This window comes from Choloepus didactylus, chromosome 4, assembly GCF_015220235.1.
Source record: "Choloepus didactylus isolate mChoDid1 chromosome 4, mChoDid1.pri, whole genome shotgun sequence".
NCBI lineage: Eukaryota > Metazoa > Chordata > Mammalia > Pilosa > Megalonychidae > Choloepus > Choloepus didactylus.
In genome coordinates this window covers 92517883-92540744 of record NC_051310.1, presented here as the reverse complement: position 1 = coordinate 92540744, position 22862 = coordinate 92517883, and the positions used below count along the sequence as shown (strand labels likewise).

The 22862-nt window shown below is 41.0% G+C and overlaps 2 pseudogenes; one reads left to right on the top strand and one right to left on the bottom strand.

Moving 5' to 3' along the window:
• Positions 1–271: 271 nt before the first annotated feature.
• Positions 272–5485, bottom strand: LOC119532734 (annotated as a pseudogene).
• Positions 5486–15895: 10410 nt separating this feature from the next.
• LOC119532733 lies at positions 15896–17022 on the top strand (annotated as a pseudogene).
• Positions 17023–22862: the final 5840 nt, after the last annotated feature.

Genomic DNA, 22862 nt, shown 5'->3' with positions numbered 1-22862 from the left:
TTCCCAGAAAAGGAGACAAGTCCAGCACCTAGTGGGACAGTCCCGATGCTGGGGGCTCCTTCAGGAATTCCTCAAGGCAGGCATTATCTCCTCTCTTTCACAGATGAGGCCTCAGAGGGCCTCTCACAGCTCCTAAGAGGAAGCTGTGATGCTCTCCAGACTGCCTAGTGCCAGTCTCCTTCCACTAGCCCACCTATTCCCCCCAGAGCTGCAAGGCCAGTCTCCTACCCCAGCATATAAAAAAGGTGGGGGTGGGGGGCATACTCTCAGCTCAGAGGCTTGCTGGGTGTGGGGAGGGAAAGGGGCAGAGGCAGCTCATCCATTGCTCAAGGAAGTTCCTTCCCCTGCCCTGTTTAAAGGGGCTAAAACATTTTCATGCAAGTTTCAGACCTGAAACTATAATGCTTTGAATTAAATTCATAATGCTATGAATTAAAACAGAACAAAAAAAGGATTCATTAAAAAATAAAAAGGACAGCGGGTTTAGTTTTGTTAAGCTTCCAAAAGTATTCTCTATGACAATGTTCATCTGAAACAGGCTCATTTTCTCAGATCTGCCTCTGCTTTCTAAATCACTTGCATGTTCATGCTTTAAAGTAGGAACACTCAGAGAACATTCCACACAGGGAAATCAAATTTTGTATGGAACAAGGTCAGTTTAGGATTACAGCTAAATTCAAGCATTAACTTTCTAGAAATTTGTATTAGTCCTTTGAAAGCACAAAAGAACAAAAGGAAGGTAGTAGTTTTGATGAGGCAGTTAAGCCAAGCATTTGGTTAAGTTCTTTTTCTTCTCAGACAACTGAGTTGAAGCAGCCACTGCAATTTTTGTGTGTCAGGTTTGTCTTTTATGCTTCTTGCTTAAAACACTAAATGGAAAAATGGCTAGCACTTTTCTGTGATAAATATGCAGAAGAGTCTATCTAAGTTTTCATTTTTTAATTGACGCTAAAGAGAAATGAAGTTTGCTGTAGAGCTGCTTTTTGCTGAATTCTAATATGATCACTGGGTGCCCTTATTTGAATGATACTGGAAAATGGGAGTGAAGACAGAGGAGCTACTTGGAGGAGGTGAAATACCATCCTTTCCCTATTGACAGTGCAGGGCAGAAAGAGAGGACACAAAGAACAGGACTCAAATGCCATTTTACAGGACAGCAGCCCCTCTCGATTTACAGCCTTTTTGGCACAGTCAGAGCAGTATGCTTGCTCCTCATAGAAAGCAAAGTGCATATTGGCCAGATTCATGGAGCATTTTTTGCAGTGGAAGCAATCATCATGCCCGATTGTCCTCCACAGTCCACCACACTGGAGCCTTGACAAAACCCAGGGATGGGATTCCTGCATCCAGCCCACTTCTTAGCCACAAAATTCTTGAGGCAGTCCATGCAATAATAGTGGTTCTCCATGATGGGGAAGCACTGCCCAGCCTGCTTCCTAGGTGGGTAACACAACAAAGCACCCGGCGTGCCAGGCCTGATCCTGGTAAAGGATTCCTCCAGATGTGATGGTCTTGTGGCACATCAGGCAGTGCTTGGTGAATTAGGCCTTGTGGCAAGTCACGCAGTAGAAGTCCTGCACTTTCAGGAAGAATGTTCCAGCGCCCCTGCAGGTGAAGCAGTCTTTTTGCTAGTCGGCCCCTCTGTTCTCCACATTCTGATCTCCTGCACCTGAGGACACCTACTTTGTACCCTACTCTGGCCCTTTAAATATTTTATTTTTTTTTAACTTTTCTAGGGTGGTTTGTTTCTCCTTGTGTATTTTTATTCATACAGCAAGGAGGTTGGACCAGACCAGTAGTTCTTAACTCTGGTTACACGGTAGAATCCCCAGGAGCATGCAAAACATCCAAAGCTGGCCCCACTCACATCGATTGTGATTGAACTGGCCTCGGGTAGGGCTTGGGTGGGTGAGTCAACTTCCTTCTAGTTCTAAGACCTTGGTTTCTGTTTGAGGGTAATAAAGATAAAAGTGTCCTTGCCTTCCTTTTAAAAAACAGCTAGGTATCCAGACAACTCCAGATCCAGTTGGGCTGGGAGTCTAGTGGCCTCATACTGGAGAAGTTTTACGGCCCGTATATAATCGTTCTGGTTTGCTAATACTGCCATTTTGCAAAACACCAGAAATGGATTGCTTTTTATAAAGGTGGTTCATTTGGTTACAAAGTAACAGTCTTAAGGCCATAAAGTATCCAAGGTAAGGCATCAACAATAGTGTTCCTTCACTGGAGAAAGGTCATTGGCATCCGGAAAACCTCTGTCAGCTGGGAAGGCACGTGGCTGGCATCTGCTTGCTCCCAGGGTGCATTTCAAAATGGTGTCCCCCAAAATGTCAGTGTCAGCTTTCAACAGGCGTCTTCAAAATGTGTCTCAGCTGCAGCAGCGAGCTCTTTCTGTCTGAGTTTTTATAGGTCTCCAGTAAACTAATCAAGACCCATGCTGAATGGGTGGGACCACCACGGAAATATTATAATCAAAGTTATTACCCACAGTTGGGTGGGACACATCTCCATGGAAACAACCTAATCCAAAGATTCCAACCTAATCATCACTAATACATCTGCCTCCACAAGATTGCATTGAAGAACATGGCGTTTTGGGGGACATAATACATCCAAACCAACACAATAATATATGTCTTAGTTGGGTCTGGTGAGGGGCAGATCTTCTGGAGACATAGTTTCTTCTCTACAGCAGCCATTGGCTTAAGGGTCTTTTCTGCCCAGGTCAGCACTCCCTCATTACCTGGGGGTCTCTGGGGAAGCTATCTGTTTATGGGGACAAAGAGACGGCAGTGGCTTCTGCTTCCCTACTGGGATGCTTCCTTGAAGGAGCCAGAGTGATGTAAGACCATTATAGTGGAGAAAGCAGAAAGGAAAATGAAGTTTATTGCCTACCTTCCGAGTGCTAGGAGCATTGATATTTAGTCTTCCAGAAACCCTTCTGTGTAAGTATTTTTTAATCTCCATTTTTATAGCTTAAAAAGGTTAAGTAAGTTGCTGGACATCGCACAGCTGGTCGAGTGGCCCCTCAACTTATTGGAGTGACAGGGCTGTGGTGCAGAGGTGCAGTGGAGGGTAGAGTGGGGTGCAGAAACGGTAGGGATAAAGCTGGGTGGTGCTTGCCCCACCCCTGTCCCCATGATTTCTCTGACCCTTGCTAGCCTGAGGCCTGGGACCCTACTGTCTTCCTCAGAGTCCACCCCCACTGCCTCCCTAGCACAACTCCCAAACCATGTCTAAGACCCAGTGCAATTCCAGACCCCTGTAGGACTGGCCCTCCCTCTTCTGGCTGGGAGAGCCAGACCATGGCTGAAACTAATGAGGTGTGGCCTGGGTCTGCCTTATCAGGATGGCACAGAATCCAGAAACCCCCCACCTTAGGTCCTATGGAATTGGTCTGGAATGCTGGGTCCAGTCACTGACAGGGGAACCCAAAGATGAAGGGGATGTTCCCTGGGGAGGCAGCCAAGCTCCTCATGGAAGCCCATTGAGAGATGGGGCTAAAGCAGATGGGGAGCCCTGGGGCTGCTGAGCAGGGCTGAACCTCCTTACAAGAGGGAACTCTTTCTCTGAAGCTGGTTCCCCTGCAGAGGCTCTGAGCCTGCCATGCAGCCTTAGGCCCTGTCCAAAGGGGGATAGCCTCACATTTGAGGAAAGGGCTCAAACTCTCCTCATGATCCTTGGAAGGCTTACAGAAGAAGCTCAGGGAAGCCAGGGGGTCCTAAGTGAAGGGGTGAAAAGGAATGGAAACTCCAAATGGGCCAGGAGAAGGATTGCAGCCTTCCTAATGGGGCCATGGCCAGAGCAATGGAGGAGGGCTGGAGCTAATCTGGAGGAGGGGGTCCTGGAGCTGAGGCCCCGCATCTGTAGGAATCCACCCGCCCCCTTCAGGTGTGTGGACCTGCAGTTTCACAACTCTGAGCTGAGCTAAACCGGTGAGGCCTGGCACAGCTAACAGGAGCCATGAGGAGAGATTTCTATCACACTGTGAATCCCAGGGCTGCAAAGTGTTTGGGAGTAGAGGTCTGGGGAATCCACTTTTTAAATTCATTCTTCAAAAACAAAGTGTCAAATGAAAGATATTTTAAAAATTTGTTTTTATACTTGTTTTGAAAAACATATTATAAAATTAGACTGGCTAGTGTGAAAAGCATGTCAGGCCTGTCTCACCTGAGGCTGAAGAGAGGTTTCCACAAAGCCCCAAGGATACCCTCGGCCGTGGGAGACCAGCCTCTGGGGAAGACGTTGTCTTATTCCTTCCTCAGGGCTCAGATTGACCAGCCCCTGGGTGGGTTCTAAGAGCCCAGACAGATGTGCCTTCCACTCACCCTTTCAGGCCATTCTTAGGCTCACGAGGTGGGATTGTCTTTCTCCTGCCCAGTAACATTTGGGGGTGAATGCAAAGACTAAGCCAAGATGTCAGGCTCTGGCTGAGGAAGCGTTTGGACCACTGTGTTTCAGGACTGATAAACCGCTTTACAGACGCATAGGAGGTGTGTGACTGTGAGTGTGTGTGTGTGTGTGTGTGTGTGTGTGTGTGTGTGTGTATGTATGGGGGGGTGGTTTGCAGTGGAGGACGTAGGTGTCCAGGCTGAGAGAGCCGGGGCTGTCATAACGACCCAGCAGGGGCAATGTGCTAGGAGTCCCAGAAGCCCCTGGAGAGAAAGGACTTACCTGCCTGGAGTGTATCTTTGCTTAAATATTTCCACGTGGGGAACACATTATGCTTTTATTAAAAATACATATATATATATGTATATATAATGTATATTTAGAAAGTCCTGAAAAATCTACAACAAAGCTACTAGAGCTAATGAGTTCAGCAAAGTGGTGGGATACAAGCTCAAAAAGCAAAACTCAGTAGTGTTTCTATACACTAATAATGAGCATTCTCAGGAGGAAATCAAGAAAAAATTTAATTTACAATAGCAACTAAAAGAATCAAATATTTAGGAATAAATTTAACCAAGGATGTAAAGGATCTATACACAGAAAACTACAAAACATTGTTAAAAGAAATCAAAGAAGACCTAAATAAATCGAAGACCATTCCATGTTCATGGATTGGAAGATTAAAAATAGTTAAGATGTGAATTCTACCCAAATTGATTTACAGATTAAACACCATCCAAATCAAAATTCCAATGGCCTCCTTAGAAGAAATGGAAAAGCTAATCATCAAATATATTTGGAAGGAGGGCAGGGAGCCCCGAAAAGCCAAAAACATCTTGAAAAAGAAAAACAAAGTTGGAGTACTCACACTTCCTGACTTTAAATCATATTACAAAGCTACCATGCTCAAAAGAGCATGGTACTGGCACAAGGATAGACACAGAAAACAATAACCATAAAAGAAAAAAAAATGATAAATTAGGCTTATTCAATATTAAAACTGAGAATATTAAGAAATGAGAATCTCAGCAGTCAGAAGAATTTCTATCTCCAGCCAGCCAGCTTCTCCTGGGGACCTCATTGTCACCTTCATCGGAGTTCCTAACTTGAGGTTTCTGGGGAATACATCACCTCCATTAAGTTTGCAACTTGCAGCCTGCCCTATGGAATTCAGTCTTGCGGATTCCCTTGGTCATGTGAACCAATTCTTATTATAAATCTCTTAATATTTACATTTATATGTATATATCCTGTCAATTCTGTTTCTCTGAAGAACGCTAATACAAGGCCAAAGCCCCAAAACTGACAGAGTATCACTTCTGCTGTGTTCTGTTGATCAATCAGCAGTCACAGATTCTGCCCAGATTCAAGGGAAGAGGCATAGCTCCACCTCCTAATAAGAGGAGTGTCAAAGAATTTATGGCCAGCTGTTATACACCACAGAATACCAGTAAGAATGGCACAACTATTTCAAAGCTGCTCTAATTTATTAAAAAAGAAGGTAATTTGCAGTTTTTCATGTTTAAAATAAAAAGTCTGATAATGATAATATCAAAATAATAGCTAATATTTATTATTTAATCTTCACAATAACCTTTTATAGGTGAGAATCTGAGGCTCAGAGAGGCCACATAACTTGCTCAAGTCCACTCAACTAGCAAGTGATAGATTGGAAGTCAACTCTGTGTAACAAATTGCTTATGTTCCACCTTAAAATGGCCCCAAACTCATCAGCGGGAAAGATACTTTATTTGGGAACCATGGAGTTCACGCTCAGGAGGGGATACAAATATAGATATAACTGATCATAACACAAAACAGACTGGGTAAGCAGAAGGGACAAAGAACATTCAACAGATGCCTCAAGAAACAGGTGGTGTTTGAGCGTAGCCTTGAAGGATAGTCTGGTCTTAGATTTTCACAGGTGGCAGTTGAGGGGGACTGTGTTCCAAGCAGAAGAGCCAGCATGAACAGAGGCAAGAAGATGAGAAGTTGAATTGTGCTGAGGTAGTTATACGGGGGATAGAGCAGGAGATAAGGGTGGGAATGTATGCTGTGGGGATGTTGTGGAACTTTTACTGCCAAGCTGAAGAGTCTGGGTTTTATTCTTCACAGGTTGGGAAGCCAGAGATTTTGGACAGGGGAGTGAACTGAAAGAACTGACTAAATATGTTGCATTTCAGGTCCATTGTGGAAGGAGAAGAAAAAAGAAAAGGCCATTGTTTTGGTTTGCTAAAGCTGCTGGAATGCAGTATACAAGAAATGGGTTGGCTTTTGAAAAGGGTTTTTATTAGGTTACAAATTTATGGTTCTAAAGCCATGAAAATGTCCAAATTAAGGCATCAAGAGAAGATACATTCTCTGAGGAAAGGCTGCTGGCATCCGAGGTTCCTCTGTCACATGGGAAGACACATGGCAACATCTGCTGGTCCTTCTCTCCTGGTTCTGGTTTCAGTGGCTGTCTCCAAATGTCTCTGGGCATTTCTCTCTCTCTTTCGGCTTTTACTGTCTTTTTTCCTCTTCACAAAGGACTCCAGTGAAGGATTAAGACCCAGCTTGAAAGAAGTGGGCCACATCTCAATTGAAATAACCTAATCAAAAAGTCCTACCTACAATAGGTCTGTACCCACAAGAAAGGAATAAAAGAATGTGGTGTTTTCTGGGGTATATAACAGTTCCAAACCAGCACAGCCATGGACCCCAAAGATGTAACCTTTGGAGGATAAATCCCTCAGAATTCCCCAAGTGGTAGCAGCAGAAGGTGACCCAAGCCCAGAAGCCCCCAGCACTCTCCCCAACAGGTACCTGTGCAGAGGCTGCCTTTGGTTTGGAACTGGAGCCCCAAGGGGACTGGTGGGAACAGAGCTGTGGTGGGGTCTGTTGAGCCAGTGCTGGGAGCTGAGCAACAGGGCATCAGGCCAAGGGGAGCCTCCCAGGTAGTTGTGGGCACCTCCCTGCCCACTGGCCCATTGGCTTTTACTACCAGGTTGGGTACTGCTTGGTTAACCCAAGAGCAGCTGGGACCAGACTAAACTGCTCCTGTCAGATCCGCAGGAGTTGGAGTGGGGACTGGCTGCCAGGGACAAGGCTGTCTGCATAGGCAGGTCCAGATAAGCAAAAGTCTCTCGAACACAAAGACCAAGAGGGCTTGGCTCTTTCAGCTCAGGGCGAGTGGCCATGGCCAGCCCATCCTTGCCCGTTCCCACCCTGTGATTATGTGGTAATCGCAAATGGTGATAATAAGTGCGGTCATCATCCTTGGCTGTCTTGCTGCAGTTAGGTTCCATTTGAAGACGACGGGGAACAAGTCAAGAGTCAGAGTGGGTGAATAGGTGTATATTTTCCCCAAAAGCATCTTGGGCCTGGTGTCCTTTTATCTGAGCATCTCTGATCTGTGGGCCAGGGCCTGGGTCAGCCCAATTCTCGTTTCCTTCCCTGTTATGTCTATTCATTGAGTGACCTTGTGTGTTTATCCTGATTTATGTGTTTATCCTGATTTTGTTTTTTAAAAAATATTTTTTCTTACTAAAAAATATTTTTTCTTACTATTTTTTCTTACTAAAAAGTAATACGTGCTTAATGTAGAAAATATGGATAAGCAAATTGAAGAAATTGAAATAATCACAGAGATAACCTCTGTGATGCCTGCAATGTAGTTCCTGACAATGTATGTATGTTTCCCAAAAGGTATGTACTCAATTTTAAAAATTAGATTAAAATGTGAGCTGTTTTTTTAACCTGCCTTTCCCACTTAACAGTGTATCACAGAGGTCTTTCCATGTCATGAAATATAAGTCTGCATAATAATTTTCACCAGCTGCTTCATATCCCAGTTGTATTTTTTGCACAAATCCCCTCTTAATATGGACATTTAGTTTCTCTCTCTCTCTCTCTCTTTTTTTTTTTTTTTTTTTTTTTTTGCTTTTATGAACAGTACTGTGGTTATGAACATCCTTGGAGACAAATCTTTGCCCTTACCCACCATTTTTATTTATTTTTTGTTTTGGAAAAATTTTAGCCATAATTTCTTCAAGTATTTCTTTGTTCCTTTTCTCTTTCTTCTCTTTCTGGTATTCTCATTACATACATGTTACAGCCTTTGTAATTATCCCACAGTTCTTGGATATTCTGTTCCTTTTTTTTTTTTTTTCAGTCTTTTTTCTCCTTGCTTTTCAGTTTTGGAAGTTTCCACTGGCATATCTGCAACCTCACTGATTCTTTCCTCAACTGTGTCCAGGCTACTGATGAGTCCATCAGCGGCAGTCTTCATTTCTGTTACGGTGTTTCAGAGCTTTAGCGTTTCCTTTTGACTCATTATCCATCTCACTTGAATGTTGTGTCCACTTTTTCCATTAGAGCCCTTAGCATATTAATCACAGTTATTTTACATTCCTGGTGTGATAATTTCAAAATCTGTGCCATATCTGAGTTTGTTTCTGATGTTGCTCTGTCTCTTCTGACTGTGGTGTTTTTTCGTTTGTTTGTTTGTTTTGCCTTTTAGCATGCCTTGTAATTTTTTGTTGTTGAAAGCTGGTTGTAATGCATAGGGTAAAAGGAACTAATGCATAGTGTGAGGTTCTATTTATCTGGCTAGGAGTTAGGCTGGGTTTACCATTTGCTGTTAACTGTAAGTATCATGGGTTAAAATTTCCTCTGGTGTCCTTATTTTGGTCTCCCTTGTCTTTGGATTTCCTTTGAGAATCCTTCTTAGATAGGGTCTGAGCCTTGCTGCTCTTTTCAGCTGTAATTGCCTGTTGTAATATAGGAGCCCTATTGATGTGATGGGAAGATGTGGGGAAGGGGAAAGTCTACAATCCTATGATGAGGTCACAGTCTTTTAGTGAGCTGTGCCCCTGAGCTGTGACCTTCGCAAGTGCTTCTCAGTTTGTCTCCCCTTAGGTGAGACAGGGTGCCTAGAGGGAGCTGAAGTTGTATATTTCCCATCTCTCCATCCCCTACATGGGTTCAGCTCTGGTAAAAGTTTCCCTTGAGGGCAAGCCTTTGCTAGGGAGAACAGAATGTCTGCATGTAGTTCAAAATGGTTACTTTTCCCTTCCCCCAGCTGGAAGCTTGAGAGGACTTTTCTCCAATCTTCACAGTGAGAATGTGGTGTGGCTCCTGGAGATAAACTCATGAAAGTGTGGAGGGCCTCCTGAGGGCTGGGCCAGCCCATGATCAGTCCCAGCAATTAGTCAACTATTCTTTAGGTATGCCTACCTGTTGCTGGCTCCAGCACGGTTTCTGCTCCCAATAAACTGTGATTCTTTGTATCTGCCTGTCAGTCCAGTTTTGGGGGCAGTAGTTTGTCCTGTGGCCTCAGTTTTCTGAAGGTTCTAGGAGGAATTATTGATTTTCAGTTTTCAGTTTTCTTTGGGTTTTTTGGTTTGTTTTTTTTTTTTTTTTTTTTTTTTGCCTTTTTTCTTGTTGTGAGAACAGGAGGAAAAACTTCCAAGCTCTTTACATGTCAGACCAGAAGCCTGATTTTTTTTCTTTTTATATTGAATTCTTAGGAGTAGAGTTGTTTTTGTGATGGGGTAGACTATTTTAAAGTCTTTGTGGATTTTTTGCTAAGTGTAATGGACATCTGATGTGCTTGCCTGCTCAGCGTCTTTTCCCTTTTTAATTAACAGCATTTTGCTTTTCCTATAGAGAACCACATCTCCCCCATTCTGTGTGGTCCTAGCCCACTTGCAATCACAATTCACCTTTCTTCTTTAGGGCTGGCCATGTGATTTGAGCTCTATTCCTCTGGCCACAGTGATCATTTTGGAGATGGGCAAATGATCTGCAAATGCCCAACAGAGTAATCCCTGAGATTTGATATAAAGTTATTCTGAGAGAGAAGGTATTTCTCTTCCTTTTGGATTAGAAGCCACGAAGATATAGGCTTGAGGCTATCAGAGCCCAGCTTCCTTGCCATGTAGACAGAATCTGATGAGAATAAAGCCATCACACCCAGGGAAACAGTCAAGAGATAGAAAGTTAGAGCCATGATGACCTTATCTGAGCTCCTATATCCAGCAATGCCTGAAGGCATCTCTCCCTTGGTCTTGCCAGTTATGTGAGTCAATAAATATCCTTTTTGGTTTAAGCTAGTTTTATTTGGATTATGGTCACTCATGAGTGAAGGAGACCTGAGTAATATGCCATGGTGCTGCCCCCCAGAAAAATTGTGCAAATTAATACTCCCAACAACATTGCATGAGAATATTGAGTCCCAAGGCCCAGCTCCTTGTCACCTACCAGTTAGGGTGTGAGGCAGCTGTGGGTTGGGAAGGTGTGAGAGGGAAGTGGGACAGGTATGAGAGCTGACAAGGCAAACGTAAATTATTAGAAAATTGTTCCCCAGAGCTCTGCCCTCACCTACCTTCAGGAAATGATGAGGACATTCGTAGGCTATATTGAGGATAGTAGTTAATGGAGAGCTGGTTCCTACACAGATGTTTATTATGGTTAAAAACAAGTGATCAACAAGAAAAGAAGCAACAACTGAAAATACAGGGATACCCAGCTGCCTGTGTTTTATAGCTTAAAAGCAGAGGTGGCAAACAAGCAGCCATAGCTAGCCCAGGAACATAGTATTTGGTTTGCATAGTGTCTTTAAAATATTTGATATAGGAAACAGGGCTCTTTCAGAAAAGACAAGACAGGGACAGCCCAAGGGACAATGGAATATCGAGTTGTACCTGATGGTAGAAAGTGACCAAAGAGAATAGACACATGCTAAAGGAACACCAAAGCCACCTTGAAGGAGCTTCCACTGGCTCAAACTGGAACAATTTGAGCTTGAAAAAAGAATATGACTGTCATTGATTATACAGTATCAAATATGTAAAAATCCACATGTCCATTATGATACTCCAAGAGAAAGAGAAAAACTTAGTCATCATTGAACAAAGGTGTTACACCAACTCCTTACTCTGAGAATTGCTAATTACAGGCAAATAATTAAGCTTTTATTTTCTGCTTTCCAGTAGGAACAAGTACTCTTCATTTCCAGATAATCAAATAGCCCCAGTTGATAAGAAAAAGCACTCCTTTGCAGAATGCCAGCTAATAAATGAAGAAGAAATTTCAGCATTAGAAAACACCACTTTGCAACCCCTAATGGAATAATTGATTCAGGCAAGGAGCACCAATGGATACAAAAACCATTAGGTAAAAGATTTCTTTTAAGGAGGAAAATGCAGAATTACAATGGCAGGATCAAGCTGTGAGCATCTTAATCTAGTCCTGCATTTTAGCATTACTACTAGTGGGACAGTATCCTGTGCCTTCTGAGGTGATGGATCAGAAAGAGTCAGAACCACCCAGCATATATTCTTGCCAAAATGCTAACCTGAATCCAATCATCAAGCCTTTGGATCTAACTTCCAGATTGCAGGAAATGCAGGTAATAAAGGAACAAGTTAAATTACACTATGAGGAAATAATCACACCTATATAGACAGATGGGACATTCAACAGGACACTGGCCTGGGTTCTTCAAACCAATGTCATTAAACAACAACAACAAACAAAGAAAAGTGGGGATCTTATCCAGATTAAAGATACTTAAGATAAATAATAACAAAATTTAATTGTAGTTCTTTTTTTTTCCTTCTTTATTCAAGAAGTTGTGGGTTTACAGAACAACCATGCATACAATACATGATTCCGATATACTACTCTATTATTAACACCTTGCATTGGTGTGGAACATTTGTTACCATTGATGACAGCACATTTTTATAATTGTACTATTAACTACAGTCCATGGTTTAACTTAGGGTTCACTGTTTCTGTAGTGTAGTTGCATGGATTTTTAAAAATATTTTATTCTGTTACTATATATATAATCTAACATTTCTCCTTTTAATCACATTCAGATATATAATTCAGGGCTGTTAATTATGTTCAAAATATTGGGCTACCATCACCACCATTCATTACCATACATTTCTATCATTCCAAATAGGAATGCTGTACTTATTAAACTTTAACTTCCCATTCCTTATTCTCACCGTGTCCCCTGCTAACCTATATTCTAGATTCTGTCTCTATGAGTTAGCATATTCTAATTGTTTCAAATCAGTGAAATCATGCAATATTTGTCCTTTCGTGTCTCGCTTATTTCACTCAACATGATGTCTTCACGGTTCATCCATGTTGTCACATGTATCAGGACTTCATTCCTTTTTACAGGTGAATGATATTCCATTGTGTGTACATACCACATTTTGTTTATCCATTCATCGGTTGATGGACACTTGGGTTGCTTGTACCCTTTGACAATAGTGAATAATGGTGCTAATGAACATCCATGTGCAAATATCTGTTTGAGTCCCTGCTTTCAATTCCTTTGGGTATATACCTAGTGGGATTGCCAAGTTGTATGGTAGTTCTATCCTTAGCTTTCTGAGGAATCATCAAACTGTCTTCTGCAGCAGCTGCACCCATTTTACATTCCCACCAGCAATGAATGAATGTTCCTATTTCTCTGCCTCCTCTCCAACAGTTGTAATTCCATTTTTTTTTTAAATAGCAGCCATTCTAATGGGTGTCAAATGTTAACATTGTGGTTTTGATTTGCATTTCCTTGATGGCTAATGTTGAGCATCTTTTCATGTGCTTTCTGGACATGTGTATCTCTTCTTTGGAGGTATGTCTGTTTGGGTCTTTTGCCCATTTTTTTTTTAATTGGGTTGTTTGTCTTTTTGTTGTTAAGTTGAAGGATTTCTTTGTATATTCAAGATATTAAACCTTTATTGAGAGTGATGTTATCAACATGGCAACGTAAGACATCCTTGAAAAAGCCTCCCCAGAGAGTTAGCAAAAAAAAGGACAAATCCCATTTGCCTAGAACTCTGGAGGATGGTAGAGACTGGAGAAGGACTCCAAAAATGCTGAACTGAAGAAAAAGGAAAATATCAGGTAGGAAAATTCCATCCTGGACCACCAGTCAGTTCCAGTTCCCCTCCCCTTCACTCAGTCCCGCACAGCAGGGCCTGGGTCTCTCCCACCACACACAGAGACCGTAGAGCGACTCACAACAGTGAGTTAGAACTCCACCCAAATCCAGGCACAAGAACCTAAGTCTGCAGAGACCCAGGGCAGAACACAAGCCACTGATGAAGGCTCCAGAAAAAGGGCTCCCAGGAGGGAAAAAAGAAAAAGAAAAGAGAGAGAAAGAGAGAGTTTTGTTGGGGGGGGGGGGGCGATAGAAGGGCTGACAAGAACTGTTGTGCCCTCATTTAAGTGCATTTTCAGTCAACAGGACCACCTAACTGCAAAATGGACTTTTCTGAAGTGACCCACGTTTCTGGGTTGACCCTAATTGACTCCCCAGGGTGGGATACCCTATAGAGGAAGAAATTGGAAGCAGAAAATCCTCACAGGAAAAACAAAGTGGGGAGGGGTTAAAATGAACTACAGTAAGATAGAATGGATCCCAGAACTGAGAAGTATAAGGAAAATGGGGCACTGAGAGAAGGAGAGAATTTAAACAAACCCTAGGAGCTGGGAGAAGACTCTGCACAAAAACAAATAGAACAGACCAAGATTTCCAGAGAAGGAACAGAGGAAAGGAAGCTTTCTCCTGCAGGTGAAACAGTTGCCCAAAAAGTGCAATCTTAAAAATTGCATGACATATCCAGGGCAAGAATCGGATGAAGAGGACCTGAGAAAATCTGAACAGTTAAACATGGACTGTTCTAAAGGTCTAGAATAAATTTAGACCAAGTGTCAAAAAAGAGCCTTAACACAAATCCAATCAACAATAAAACACTAGACAAGAGGGAAAAATGGAACTTCAGAATTAACTCATCAAGATAATCAGATGCCTAGAAATCAGCAAAAAATTACAAGCATTCTAAGAAACAGGAAGATATGGCTCAGTCAAGGGAACAAATTAAAACTTCATAGGAGACTCAGAAGTTGGAACAACTATGAAAGATGTTCAAACAAACATCAATTTGAAAAAAGATCAAGGAGATGAAGGAAAATACAGATAAAGAACTAAAGGATATTAGGAAGACAAAAGGTACGCATAAAGAAGAATTTGTAAGTATAAAAAAGAAGCAGAGCAGAAATTATGGAAGTGAAAGGCACAATAGTAGAAATTAATGGTGGGGGGAGCCTATACACCTTGTTCATCTCCTCCCAACACTTATTGATAACCTTCAAAGTGGTCCAACTTTGGCTGCTAGTTTGTGGGGTCCAGAAAGAAACATAAAGCTAGTTGGTAGGCTCTTGGTGTGACTTTGAAGACATAAAAGCTTAATGGGTAAAGAGCTTCTGTTTGGGGTAATGGAAAAGTTCTAGTAATGGGTGGTGGTGATAATAGCACTATATTGTGAGTGTAATTAACACCACTGAATTGAATATGTGTATTTGAAAGTGTTTAAAATAAGAAATGATATGTTTTATATATGGTCTCACAATAACTTAGCATATGTGCTTTCATAAGTCATCTTTGTCTCCTCAGAAGGAACAACTATTTTATCTTGTCACCATTGATTAGTTTTGCCTGGTAATGAACTTCAGATAAGTTTAATCATAACAACAAAAATACTTATGGGATGCAGTGAAGGCAGTACTGAGAAGGAAATTTATAGCCTTAAATGCTTACTTTAAAAAGGAAGAAAGAGCTAAAATCAAAGACCTGACTGCAAACCTAGAGGAACTAGAAAAATAATGGCAAACTAGAAGTGGAGAAATAACAAAGATTAGAGCAGAAATAAGTGAAATGGGGAATAAAAAAAATCAATAGAGAGAATAAGCAAAACTAAAAGTTGGTTCATTGAAAAGATCAACAAAACTGAAAAACCCTTAGCTATACTGACAAAAAAAGAGAGAAAAGATGCAAATAAATAAAATCAGACATGAGATGGGGGGCATTACTACTGTCCTCACAGAAATAAAAAGGATCATAAGAGGGTACTATGAACAACTGTATGCCAACAAATTAGACAACCTAGATGAAATGGGCAATTTCCTAGAAATACACAAAACCTATTTCTAGAAGAAATAGAAGGCCTTGACAAACCAATTACAAGTAAAGAGGTTGAATTAGTCATCAAACACTTCCTGACAAAGGAAAGCTTAGGACAAGATAGCTTCACAGGTGAATTCTACCAGTCATTCCAAGAAGAACTAATACCAATCCTGCTCAAACTATTCCAAAAAAATTGAAGAGGTGGGAACCCTACCTAACTAGTTCTATGAAGCCAACATCACCCTAATACCAAAGCCAGATAAAGATATTACAAGAGAAGAAAATTACGGATAAATTTATCTTACGAATATAGATGCAAAAATCCTCAACAAAATACTTGCGAATTGAATCCAACAGCACATCAAAAGAATTACACACCATGATCAAGTGAGTTTTATCCCAGTATGCAAGGGTGGTTCGACACAAGATAATCAATTAATGGAATACACAACATTAACAAATTGAAGGGGAGAAAAACTACATGATCATTTCAATTGATGCAGAAAAAGTATTTGAAAAACTCCAGCAATGAAAGGTACAATAGGTGAGATTAAAAATACGCTGGGGTGGGATGTCAAGAGGCCAGTCTCTCTCAGCAGGCAGTTTCTGCTTGGGCGCTGCTTCCTCCGACCCACCCAGCAAGATTGAGCTGAGCCATGGGGCCCACTCTGGGCTGGCCATGAGTGCAGCCACACAATGCATCCCTGCCTCATTTGTTTCAGTCACTACCGCTGTTGCTGCAGGCCAGGAGCTGAGCCTCAGATCCTATCACATACGACATCACACACCTTAAGATCCTGAAGAAAATGCATAAAATGTTCAAGTAATGTTTAGAAATAATTTGTGAGGGTGGGTCTGGGGAATCATGCAGTCATCAGGACATAGGCTCTGAGACATCAACCACCACCCACTCCTGGCTGACGGTGACAACCATGACTCTCCCTCAGCCTCCTCTTCCTTTGAGGCTGATGCTGCCAACAGGGTCTGGTTCCTCCAGTACAGCTGGGACACAATCTGTGCTTTCTTGACCTGGCAGTCAGTTGTCTATGAAGAGTTCATGGTGATGTTTGTCATGTTGCTGCTTTCCAAAGACTTCTGATATTCTATGATCAGCAGAGTCATTTTTAACTACTTAGTGGTCCTTGCCATGTCTTCTCACCTGAGAATGATGCTCATCGATCCTGGGGCACTACCCAAAACAACTGCTACAAAAGAATACACGAGAGTCTGCAGCTGAATCCTGGGGAGTGATCTATCAGTGCCCAAAGTGCTGCTGCATCAAGCCTGAACATGCTTACCACTGCAGTGTTTGCAAAAAATGTATTTGGAAAATGGATCATCAGTGCCTGTGGGTGAACAATTATGTGGGAGAAAAGAATCAGAGGTTTTTTGTGCTCTTTACTAGGTATATAGCTCTGTCTTCAATCCATACTCTAATTCTCTGTGGATTTCAGTTTATCTCCTGTGTCCAAGGGCAGTGGACTGAATGCAGTGATTTCTCACCACCAATAACTGTAATCCTTTTGATCTTGTGCCTTGAGGATCTTCTGTTTCTCAGTTTCAATGCCATTATGTTTGACACCCAAATCTACTCATTGTGCAATGATAAAACATTCTCAGTGAACCTCACACTCCCCTGTGATTTCAACCCATGATGAGTGGAAAGCAAGAAAGAGATTGAGAGACTGAAAAGTGAGAATCCAACACCGAGATCAAATGGGTTTTATCCCAGGTATGTAAGGGTGGTTCAACACAAGCAAATCAATTAATGGAATACACCACATTAAGAAATCAAAGGGGAAAACCCACATCATATCAATAGTCGCTGAAAAAGCATTTGAAAAAATCAAGCATCCTTTCTTAATAAAAACACCTCAAAAGATAGGAATAGAAGGAAACTTCCTCAACATGATAAACAGCATATATGAAAAACCTACCGCTAACATCATACTCAATGGTGAAAGACTGAAAGCTTTCCCTCTAAGATTAGGAAGACAAGAATGCCCACTGTCACTACTGTTGTTCATTGTTGTGCTAGAAGTTCTAGGTAGACAATTAGGCAATAAAAAGAAATAAAAGGCATCCAGTTCATAAAGGAAGAAGTAATACTTTCACTCTTTGTAGATGACATGATCCTATAAATAGAAAATCCCAAAGAATCGACAACAAAGCTCCTAGAGCTAATAAATGAGTTCAGCAAAGTGGCAGGAAACAAGATGAATGTGAAAAAAATCAGTAGTGTTTCTGTGTGTGTGTGTGTGTGTGTGTGTGTGTGTGTGTATGTGTATATATATATATGTATATATATATAGAGAGAGAGAGAGAGAGAGCGCGCAATTTGAGGAGGAAATAAAAAAAACATTACATTTACAATAACAACTAAAAGAATAAAATATTATTTAGGGATAAATTTAACCAAGGTTATAAAGGACCTGTACACAGAAAATTACAAAACATTGCTAAAAGAAATCTAGAAGACTAAATAAATGGAAGACATTCCATGTTCATGGATTCAAAGGCTAAAAATTGCTGAGATTCTACCAATTGGCTTATAATTGAATTTAATAAGATTCTAGCCAAATTGATTTACAGATTCAATGCAATCCCAATCAAAATTCTAACAGCATACTCTGTAAAAATGGAAAAGCCAAATAGAAAATTTATTTGGGAGGGTAAGGAGCCCTGAATAGCCAAAAATATCTTGAAAAAGAAGGATAAAGTTGAAGGACTCACACTTTCTGACTTTAAAGCATATTACAAAGCTACTGTGCTCAAAAGAGCATGGTACTGACACAAGGATAGATACATTGACCAATTGAACCAAATTGAGAGACCAGAAACAGACCCTCAGATCTGGGGCCAATTGATCTTCGACAAGGCTGCTAAGTCCACTCAACTGGGACAGAACAGTCTCTTCATTAAATGTTGCTGGGAGAACTGGATATCCATATACAAAATAATGAAAGAGGACCTCTATCTTACCTTATACAAAGATTAACTCAAGATGAATCAAAGGCCTAAATATAAGAGCTAGAACCATAAGACTCCTAGAAGAAATTGTAGGGAGGCATCTGTAAGATCTTGTGGTAGGTGGTGATTTCTTACACTTTACACCCAAGGCACAAGAAACAAAAGAAAAAAAATAGATAAATAGGACCTCCTCAAAATTACGGGCTTTCTCAAAAAGGTGAAAAGGCAACCTACTCAGTGGGAGAAAATATTTGGAAACCATGTATCCAACATCCAATATATAACCAGAATATATAAAGAAATCCTACATCTCAACCATATAAAGACAATACAGTGTTTTAAATGGGCAAAAGACTTTAACAGACATTTTTCCAAAGGGAAAATACAAATACAAAAAGCTCATGAAAAGATGCTCAACATCACTAAATATTAGGTAAATGCAAACAAAGGCACAATGAAATATCATTTAACACCTATTAAACAAACAGGTTACAAATGTTGGAGAGGATGTGGAGAAACAGAACACTTATTCACTGCTGGTGGGAACATAAAATGGTATGGAAGATATTTTGGTGGTTCCTCAGGAAGGTGTGTGCTGGTTTGAAACTGTTACAGACCCCAGAAGAGTCATGGTCTTTTGATCCAACCTTGTTGGGTGGAACCTTTTGATTGAGTGTTTTCATGGAGATGTGACTCACCCAACTGTGGGTGAGACCTTTTGATTACATTATTTCTGTGGAATTTTGGCCCCACCTGTGCCAGTTTGAATGTATTATGTCCCCCAAAATACCATTATCTTTGATGTAATCTTGTGTGCGCAGATGTATCAGTGTTGGTTAGATTGTAATTCTTTGAGTGTTTCCATGGAGATGTGCCCCACCCAACTGTGGGTGATGACTCTGGATAGTTGCCATGGAAGTGTGGCCCCGCCCATTCAGCGTGGGCCTTGATTGGTTTACTGGAGCACTGTGTGGGCTCAGACACAGGGAGCGAGCTTGCTACAGCCAAGAGGGACACTTCGAAGAATGCACAGAAGCTGAGAGTAGCTGCAGATGAGAGACAGTTTGAAGACGGCCATTGAAAGCAGACTCTTGCTCCGGAGAAGCTAAGAGAGGACAAACACCCCAAGAGCAACTAAGAGTGACATTTTTGAGGAACTGCAGCCTAGAGAGGAATGTCCTGGGAGAAAGCCATTTTGAAACCAGAACTTTGGAGCAGACACCAGCCACCATGCCTTCCCAGCTAACAGAGGTTTTCCAGATGCCATTGGCCAGCCTCAAGTGAAGGTACCCAATTGTTGATGACTTACCTTGGACACTTTATGGCCTTAAGACTGTAACTTTGTAACCAAATAAACCCCCTTTATAAAAGCCGATCCATTTCTGGTGTTTTGCATTCCAGCAGCATTAGCAAACTAGAATACCACCCATTCAGGGTGGGTCTTGATTAGTTCATTGGAGTATTTAAGAAAGCTCAAGAGCCAACACAGATGCTGATGCTTGGAGATGCAGACAGGAAGATGTTTGGAGATGCTAAGCTAAGAGATGAGGCCCAGAGTTTACCCCGGAGAAGCTAAGAGAGGCCCCCAGATGCATAGAGAGAAACACCCTGGGAGAACAAGCATGTCGGCCCAGGAGCTAAGAGAGACAGGGGTCCAGAAACATTTTGGAGAAAGCCATTTTGAAACACAACCTGGGGGCAAAGGATCAGCAGATGCCAACCACGTGCCTTCCCAGCTGGCAGAGGTGCTCCAGACACCATTGGCCTTCTTCAGTGAAGGTATTCTTGTATTGATGCCTTAGTTTCAACACTTTTATGGCCTTAGAACTGTAAATCTGTAACCTAATCAATCCCCTTTATAAAAGCCTATCCATTTCTGGTATTTTTGCATAATGGCAACTGTAGCAAACCAGAACAGTAAGTACTGAACTTCCATATGATCCATTAATCCTGCTTCTAGGTAGATACTCAGAATTGAAAGCAGGGACACAAACACTTTTACATGCTGATGTTCATAGCGGCACTATTCACAATTGCCAAAAGATGGAAGCAACCCAAGCGTCCATCAACCAATGAATGGATAGGCAAAATGTGGTATCTACATATGATGGAATATTATTCAGCAGTAAGAAGGAATGGAGTTCAGATGCATGTGACAACATGGGTGAACCTTGAGGACGTTATGTTGAGTGAAATAAGTCTGACACAAAAGGACAACTATTGTATGATTTCACTGATATGAACTAATTATAATAAGCAAACTCACAGAAATAGAATCTAGAATATAGGTTACCAGGGGATACTTTGGGGATAGAGAATGGGGAGCTGATACTTAATTTGTGAAGAATTTTTAATTAGGTTGATTGTGAATATTTGGAAATGAATAGAGGTGATAGTAGCATATTATTGTGGGTATAATTAACAGCACTGTATTATATGAGAGATTGTGGTTGAAAGGGACAGTTTGGGGTCATATGTGTCACTAGAAGGAAAGCCTGAGGATAAAACGTAGGACTGTATAACACAGTGAACCCTGTTGTGAATGATGTTTGTGGTTAATAGTACAAATATAAGGATGTTCTTCCATGAACTAGAACAAATGTACATCACTATTATAAGATGTTAATAATAGAGTGGTATGTGGGGAAAACGCACCTTAAGCAAAGTATGGACTACAGTTAACAGTAACATTTTAATATTCTTTCATTAACTGTAACAAAGGTACCACACCAATGCTAGGTATCAATAATAGGGAGGTATAAGGGGTGTGTGATTTTTCTTTTTGGAGTAATGAAACTGTTCTAAAACTGATTGTGGTGATGAATGCACAACTCTATGATTATACTGTGAGACATTGATTGTATATTTTGGATGGAGTGTATGGTGTGTGAATATATCTCAATAAAATTGCTTTTTAAAACAAATTCCAACAACCTACTTTGAAAAAAAATGGAAAATTGAATTGTCAAATTTATTTCAAAGGGCAGGGGCCCTGCATAGCCAAAACCATTTTGAAAAAGAAGAATGAAGTTGGAGGACTCACACTTCCTGAATTTAAAGCATGTTACAAACCTACATTGCTCAAAATAGTATGGTACTGGCACAAGGATAGATATATTAACCAATGGAATTGAACTGAAAGTTCAGAAATAGACCCTCACTTCTATGGCCAATTGATTTTTGACAAGGCTGCCAAGTCCACTAATTGGAAAAGAACAGTCTCTTCAACAAATGATACTGGGAAAACTGGATCTCCATATGAAAAGAATGAAGGATGATCCCCATCTCACACTGTATATAAAAATTAACTCAAAATGGATCAAAGACCTAAATATAAGACCCAAGACTATAAAACTCCTAGAAGTAAAGGTAGGAAAGTGTGCTGGTTTGTAACTATTATGCACCCCCAAAAATGCCATGTTCTTTTAATCCACTTGTGGATACAGACCTGCTGTGGGTGGGACGTTTTGATTAAGTTGTTTCCATGGAGCTATTACCCAGCCCAATTCAAGGTGGGTCTTAATTCTTTCCTGGGGTCTCTTAAGTCAGCTCACACAAAGAGAGAGAGACCTTAGAAAGAAAATGCCTCAGGAGAAGCAAGAAAGACCCACAGAAACAGAGAACCACTTTGAAACCAGGGCCCAGGAGAGAAGGATCAGCAGACATTGCCATTACTTTCCTATGTGACAGAGAAACCCTGGGTGCCAGCAGCCTTTCCTCACAGACGGTATCCTCTTGTTGATGCCTTAATTTGGACATTCTCATAGCCTTAGAATTGTAACCTATAATGTAACAAATTCCCATTGTTAAAAGCCAACCCATTTCTGGTATATTGCCTTCCGGCAGCTTTAGCAAACAAATAGGAAGCACCTTCAGGATCTTGTGTTAGGCAAGGTTTCTTAGACTTTACACCAAAAGAACAAGCAATGAAAGAAAAAGTAGATAAATGGGACCTCCTCAATATTAAAAATTTTTGTGCATCAAAGGACTTTGTCATTAAAGTGAAAAGACAAACTACTCAATGGGAGAAAATATTTAGAAACCACATATATGGTAAGGATTTTATATAAAGAATATAAAGAGATCCTGCAACTCAACAATAATAAGAAAAACAACCCAATTTGAAAATGGGCAATGGCTTGAATAGACATTTCTCCAAAGAGGATATACAGATGGCCAAAAAAGCACATGAAAAGCTGCTCAACATCACTAGCTATTACAGAAATGAAAATCAAAACCATAATGAGATATTTCTCACCCACTAGAATGGCTACTGTTAAAAACAAAAACAGAAAATTACAAGTGTTGGAGAGGATATGGAGAAATAGGAACACTCATTCTTTGCTGGTGGGAATGTAAAGTGGTGCAGCCACAGTGGAAAACAGTTTGGCATTTCCTCAGGAAACTAAATATAGAATTATCATATGATGCAGCTATCCCACTACTAGGTTCACACCCAGAAGAACTGAAAGCAGGGACTCAGACAGACACTTGCACACCAATGTTCATAGCAGCATTATTCACA